The sequence below is a fragment of the Denticeps clupeoides genome, chromosome 1 (assembly GCF_900700375.1).
Source record: "Denticeps clupeoides chromosome 1, fDenClu1.1, whole genome shotgun sequence".
Classification (NCBI taxonomy): Eukaryota; Metazoa; Chordata; class Actinopteri; order Clupeiformes; family Denticipitidae; genus Denticeps; species Denticeps clupeoides.
The window spans coordinates 17,848,828-17,854,415 of NC_041707.1; the positions used below are offsets into that span (position 1 = coordinate 17,848,828).

Sequence of the window (5,588 nt, forward strand, 5' to 3'; positions counted from 1 at the left end):
TGGTTTGCGCATCTGAAGTGATAGCGTTAACCACGCCCACTTGTCGCGCTGAACCCCGCGACAAGAAGTGGGGTGTTTCACTGTATTACGTGACATTACACCGTAATGTGTGACTCTAGTGGCGCTGTGTCATGATGCGATTTTAAGTGACGCTGGGACTGTCCCTGTAACTACTGGTTGTAAGTTCCTCTGGATCAGGGGATAAATGCTGTAAATGTAAAATGGCGCCAGCGTTTTTATAGGAGGGAAGTCGTGCTTTTAAAGTATACTGGCGACGATAAAGTTTTGTTTTGTGCTCAGAATGTACTCATATTTCGGGAAATATATCACCTGAACGTATAATGTGAGCTGAGCGCGGTGACTCCTTGCTGGTTTATGAATATTAACCTGTGATATTCCAGTCATAATTGCTCATATCGAAATGATGGGCTATTTTTCATGTGATGAAATAAGACATAAACATTGTTTTGTGTTTATTTAATGCTTGAGTAATATTAAATATGAATGGAGGATGAATGCCTCTGGAAAAATAAATATAACTGAACAGAAAAATCTTCTGCCTGTTTTTCTATTTGTAGCTGTGGCACATATCACTGTCGGTAGGGACGCACACAGGAACCCCCACAACTAGTCTCCTTAACCCCATCTCCAGCCTGGCTCCTTGCTGCAGCGTGCACATCACCACGGTGACCACCACTTGCTACTTCTTCCCACCTGTTGGCGATGCGTGGCGCTGCCTGCTACTGAACTCTTTCACATACCTGCCCTGCTGCATGAGCATCAACATGGCAAACAGAAGTTGTTCCAGATCACCTCTGCCCCTGCCCTGTTTCCATGAAGCTCTGCCCACATGTATATTCACCCCACAGTCTGCTTCCAGCTCCAGCCCCATGTCAGTGAAGGCACCCCCTGGATCAGCCTTGACAGTATGAACGAACCATAACAGGCCTTTTTTGTTTTTCATGAGATTAAATTCAAATTTGATGTATCATAAAATAAGTAAAAAATGAACAAACAACATGTTCAAAAACAGTTATTCTCTGCTGTGGAATAAAAGGTGTACGTTGCATTTTTGCACATAATTTTGGGTATTCCTGTGAACCCAGGAACCCTGCACCTTCCCTTTTTTATTATTACATTATTGGCCAGTGTGAAGTATTGGTCATGTGGACATCTTGGTTTGGAATGGGAGCCGTGGGCCTTGTTTCCTCCTCATCTCCACCACTGGTTCATACTTTCTTCCTGGCACTTTGAATTTCACAATCTGGTGGAGGGATGTATAGCCATGCAGAATGTAGTAGAGAGCCATCTGAGTGACGTGTTCCCTGGTGTCCAAGAGGAACTTCTACTGTCATCTTCATTATCACTGATATCTGTTTCAGAAACATAAAGTTTGAGTCAGTAAAATTGCAACCAGAATAAAAACAGCTTGATATTACACATCAAATTTGATATTAAAAATCTGTATTGAGGGTAGAGATACACTTCTGGTATTTTTTTGGTGAACACTTCTAAAAAAAGTCTCAAGCAGGTAGGATTTTTTAGCAGGTTCAACTAAACACTCATTAGATGTAGTGATTGGTTGTTTTTTCAGTTCAAAGAAATTCTGGTGACACTGAAGTCCTGAATTTTGAAGCCCTAATGACGTAAAAATTACAGATACACACTTTGCTGAAAAACGGAGTTCGCTGAGAATCTGAAGTTTGTGTGTTATTAGCGCTTTGTATCGCTGGGCCTTAATAACGAATATTTAAAGTGATCTCACGGGATGCGAAACACGATTTTGACACCCCTGCCTTAAAGAATCCTAATACATTAAAATGAAGGAACAATTTGGTCAAATTAAATGGAAATTAATAATAGATAGAATCGTGAAGAGCATTACAAATTCATGACTAGCATTTAGATATTTAGCATTTTATTTACAGTCAGCAGTAGATTCATTTTTTGGACATTCAGAATCTGTATGATTTTCTACAAAGATCACATCCAAATTCATGCATTTGTTTTTTTATCTATTTTTTTTTGCTGTGGATTATGAGACTTATTGTTCCTGTTGTCATCTTAATGGTTATTTTTTTATATTTTAAATTAAAATTTTATGTTTTAAAATCCTTATTTTTGGGGATTCAGACTCTGTACCGAAGGTTCTGGAAAGAGTTTGATTGTGTGACTCATGAGACGTTATTTTATACGTTACAATACAGTGGGGTCCCCAACTCCTTAATTAAGATTCTATCCTTTTGATTCACTCATCAGTCTACGTATGTTAAATGGGGTAATTGTGTGTCCGTCCTTTTTGATGTTTGTCATGTGGTTAGTAAAGGAAGTGTTCTGTCATCTCTTCTTTTTAATGTGTACATGGATGTGTAGTCGGTGGAACTATAATCAATAACCTGACGTGTGCAGATGATTTAATGATCTACTGTCCATACAGTGCTGGCCTTCAAACGTTACTGAGGGTCTGGTCACAGCACGGTTCAGAGTTTGAGATCACTTATAATGGCAAGAAAAATCGTAAGGAAAGAGAAACATTATACAGACTGTTAGTATTGTGTATAATCTGCATTTAAGTGTTCTCTCTCTCATTTTCCATGACCGAAATGTCATGTGACATATTTTCTGTTCCTTTGGTGCGCAAAACTCTTTACCATAGACACACCTCGTAGATATATACACTAGATGTTGCATTCAGCCCCTCAGCAAAGTCACTGCCATATTTTGACGTGGTTCCGAGCTAATTAAATCACACTTCTCACACCGGCTGGTCTCCACCCAGTGAAATTCAGCTCTCGTTTCAGTCTCTGACTCTCTTGAGCTGCCACCATCTGGCACTCAGATTCCTGTTCAAGCAACTCTGCAAAACCCACAAGGTTGTAGGAGGTATCCGGCTTCGCTGTGCGGGCATGTCTGGCAAAGGTTGCCATGAGGTCTGAAGAGAGCTTGGCCAGGAGCTGCTGTACATGTGAAGAACTGCCTGACTCTGCAGCTACCTGATTAGTGTCCAGAGACTGGAGCAGGCCTACTAAGACCCGACTCCGTACTGCAAAGTCCCTGAAGTGTTTGGAGTCACCAGAGCGCACCAGAGGTCAATTAAGAATTGTGCTTATTTCTCTCAATACTAAGTGGTGGGGCTGCCCATATCTTTGCTGAAGGGCTGTCAGAGCATGTTTGTATGGAAGTGGGCTATTCTCAGATTCATGATGAAGTTATGCAGAGCCATTTTCAACATAGCAAACTCTAAAGGATCATCATGAACGAAATTAGGAAATGAAGGGGCTTCTATACATCGTCAGTATGTTCTTGGGGTGACTGGGAACTAACCGAAGGAAGATCTACATGCTGGGAACATAAAATATCAGGTACCTGATTACAGGCCTGAGTGGGAACCTGCATTACTGTGCTTCTAGTTAGAACTCCACCTGGTGGTCATGGATGGGATTGGATGACACGCTATAACATGGACATTATGACAGAAATACGTGGCTGCAGTAGCTGTTGCTGCTGTACTGGGTTAACATACGCTGGGTCTGTACAGAGTGTAGCAGAGTTGCATCTGAAACAGGCAGAATACTAATGGCTATCTGGACATGAAAAGGTGAAGCGAGGTGTTTCCTGGGAGGAGGAAGAGCAGGCAGATAGCTCCATGGCACTGATGGCTGCTGACAAGAGACTGACACTCGTCCTACTGCGGCAGTGGGCAGCCATGGCAGGCGCCCGGGGAGCAGTGTGTGGGGACGGTGCTTTGCTCAGTGTCACTTCAGTGGTACCTTGGCGATTCGGGATTCGAACCGGCAACTCTCTGATTTTGGGACCGCTTCCTCATCACCTACAGAGGAGGGGTTAATGCAGAGGACACATTTCATTGAGTGCATGTCTGATGTGCATGCTGTGACAAAGACCCAAAAATCACTGATTATTATAAAACCCTTTCAATAATCTTAGTACATAAGATAGTTATGACACAACAGATGTGGGTTTGAATACATCATTATTTCAATGTTTGTCCATAACTATTTATTATCTTCCCAGTAATTTTTCTATACTTTTAATCGAAAAACAAGTAAAATACTGAATGATCCACAAAGTTTGAACTGTAGTGTAAAAAAACAGAACACTTTTACCTGTATGTTGTGTCGTCCGCGGTGGACCCTGGCCCACTCCACGGGGGGTGGAATTAAAGCTCATTTTATTCACATGAATACTACATTAAACCCCACTGAAGATGAAGGTGAACTCCATCTGCATCTATGCAGCAAAGCATCTCATTTTCATTTTTCTTTTCCACAGTTAAAAGCCGGCAGTGTAATCTGACACTGAAATATTCTCCCCACAGTCTCACGTCTCTGTCTCAGTACATGTTCATCTCATTTTCGGGATGGAAACTAATGTGATAATTACAAGGGTGTTAAAATATAACTAGTTTAACAGATTAAAACCTAAAATGGGAAATGAGTGTGTGTGTGTGTTCTGGCACTCCAAGTTATTGTTCAGTTCATAAATCCTGGCAGATTAAAATAAACTCATCAGGCAGCGAGGATGGAAGCATCTCCCAATTTCCTTGTTAGAAATCCGATGCCTTTCCAAAGCCTGGTGGTTGCCTGGAAGGAAACGGGACCATCTGTAACCCCCTGAATTTACATTCAGAATGGTTCTAGACGCAGATAATAAACAGTTACTACAACTAACAACATTCTATAGTTCATGTAATACCAACAGAACTAACATACTGATTTACTAAACTAGTTAACATTCCAAATTAAATAACTCAAAGCTGCATTACCATAGAGCAGTGGTCTCAAACTCCACTTTAGAAGTTATTTTAAACTGTGTAATTCACATAAAACCTTTTTTTGTATATTTGTATGCATCTTTACTGTGTAACAGCATTCAACGTGCAATAACTCCCCAAATTCTACCTATAAAGAATAAAGAAATATTAATGAAGGGGACAACATCACTCACTCAGAGGTACAAAGTTGGGGTGATGACTCGCAGCTTGGCGTAGATGGAACTCGCCTCCTTTCCTTTCTGGCTCTTTGTTTCTCTCCTGTCTGGTTTCGCCAGGCGCCGCACTGCTTGTAGTGTCGTTTTTTTTATTTGCTGAGTTAAAACTGTCTAGAACGCCACGGACACCATCGCCATCATCCTCACGTCTCCGCCGCAGTCAGTGCCAGAATCTGCCGAGTTTTCACGACTCTGCCGTAAAGCGCCAAAAAGACGCGCCCCGTTAGGAGAGAGAAATCCTGCCCGTAAACTTTGTAAAAGCTGTGACGCACGAACTCCCACATTCTCATCCTTTTTTACAAATAGCCTAATAAAAACATTTCATTAGGCGCACTTTAAAATGAGCCCTTAAGGTACACGTGTCAAACTCGCGGCCCGCGGGTCACATCCCGCGAGATTACTTTGTATAGATCTATTAATATAACTCGGCGATATGAAGCGCTGATTGCACACAAACTACAGATCCCAAAATGCCGTGCGCACGTTGCTGAGCGCCCTACGCATTATTTGAATCGTTACATGCTGCAACACACGGATTTCGCCTGTATAGTTCAGCTCGACAAAAAGTCAGGAAAATAAAG

The 5,588-nt window shown here is 41.7% G+C and overlaps 1 long non-coding RNA gene across 1 annotated transcript; it reads right to left on the reverse strand.

Annotated features, from left to right (window-relative positions):
- Window positions 1-1,156: 1,156 nt before the first annotated feature.
- On the reverse strand, window positions 1,157-5,192 carry LOC114794893 (uncharacterized). Its single transcript, XR_003750394.1, has 4 exons — window positions 4,966-5,192; window positions 4,125-4,601; window positions 3,771-3,829; window positions 1,157-1,373 (listed from the first exon to the last, which is right to left on the reverse strand). It is a non-coding gene; the product is annotated as an uncharacterized LOC114794893 (long non-coding RNA).
- Window positions 5,193-5,588: the final 396 nt, after the last annotated feature.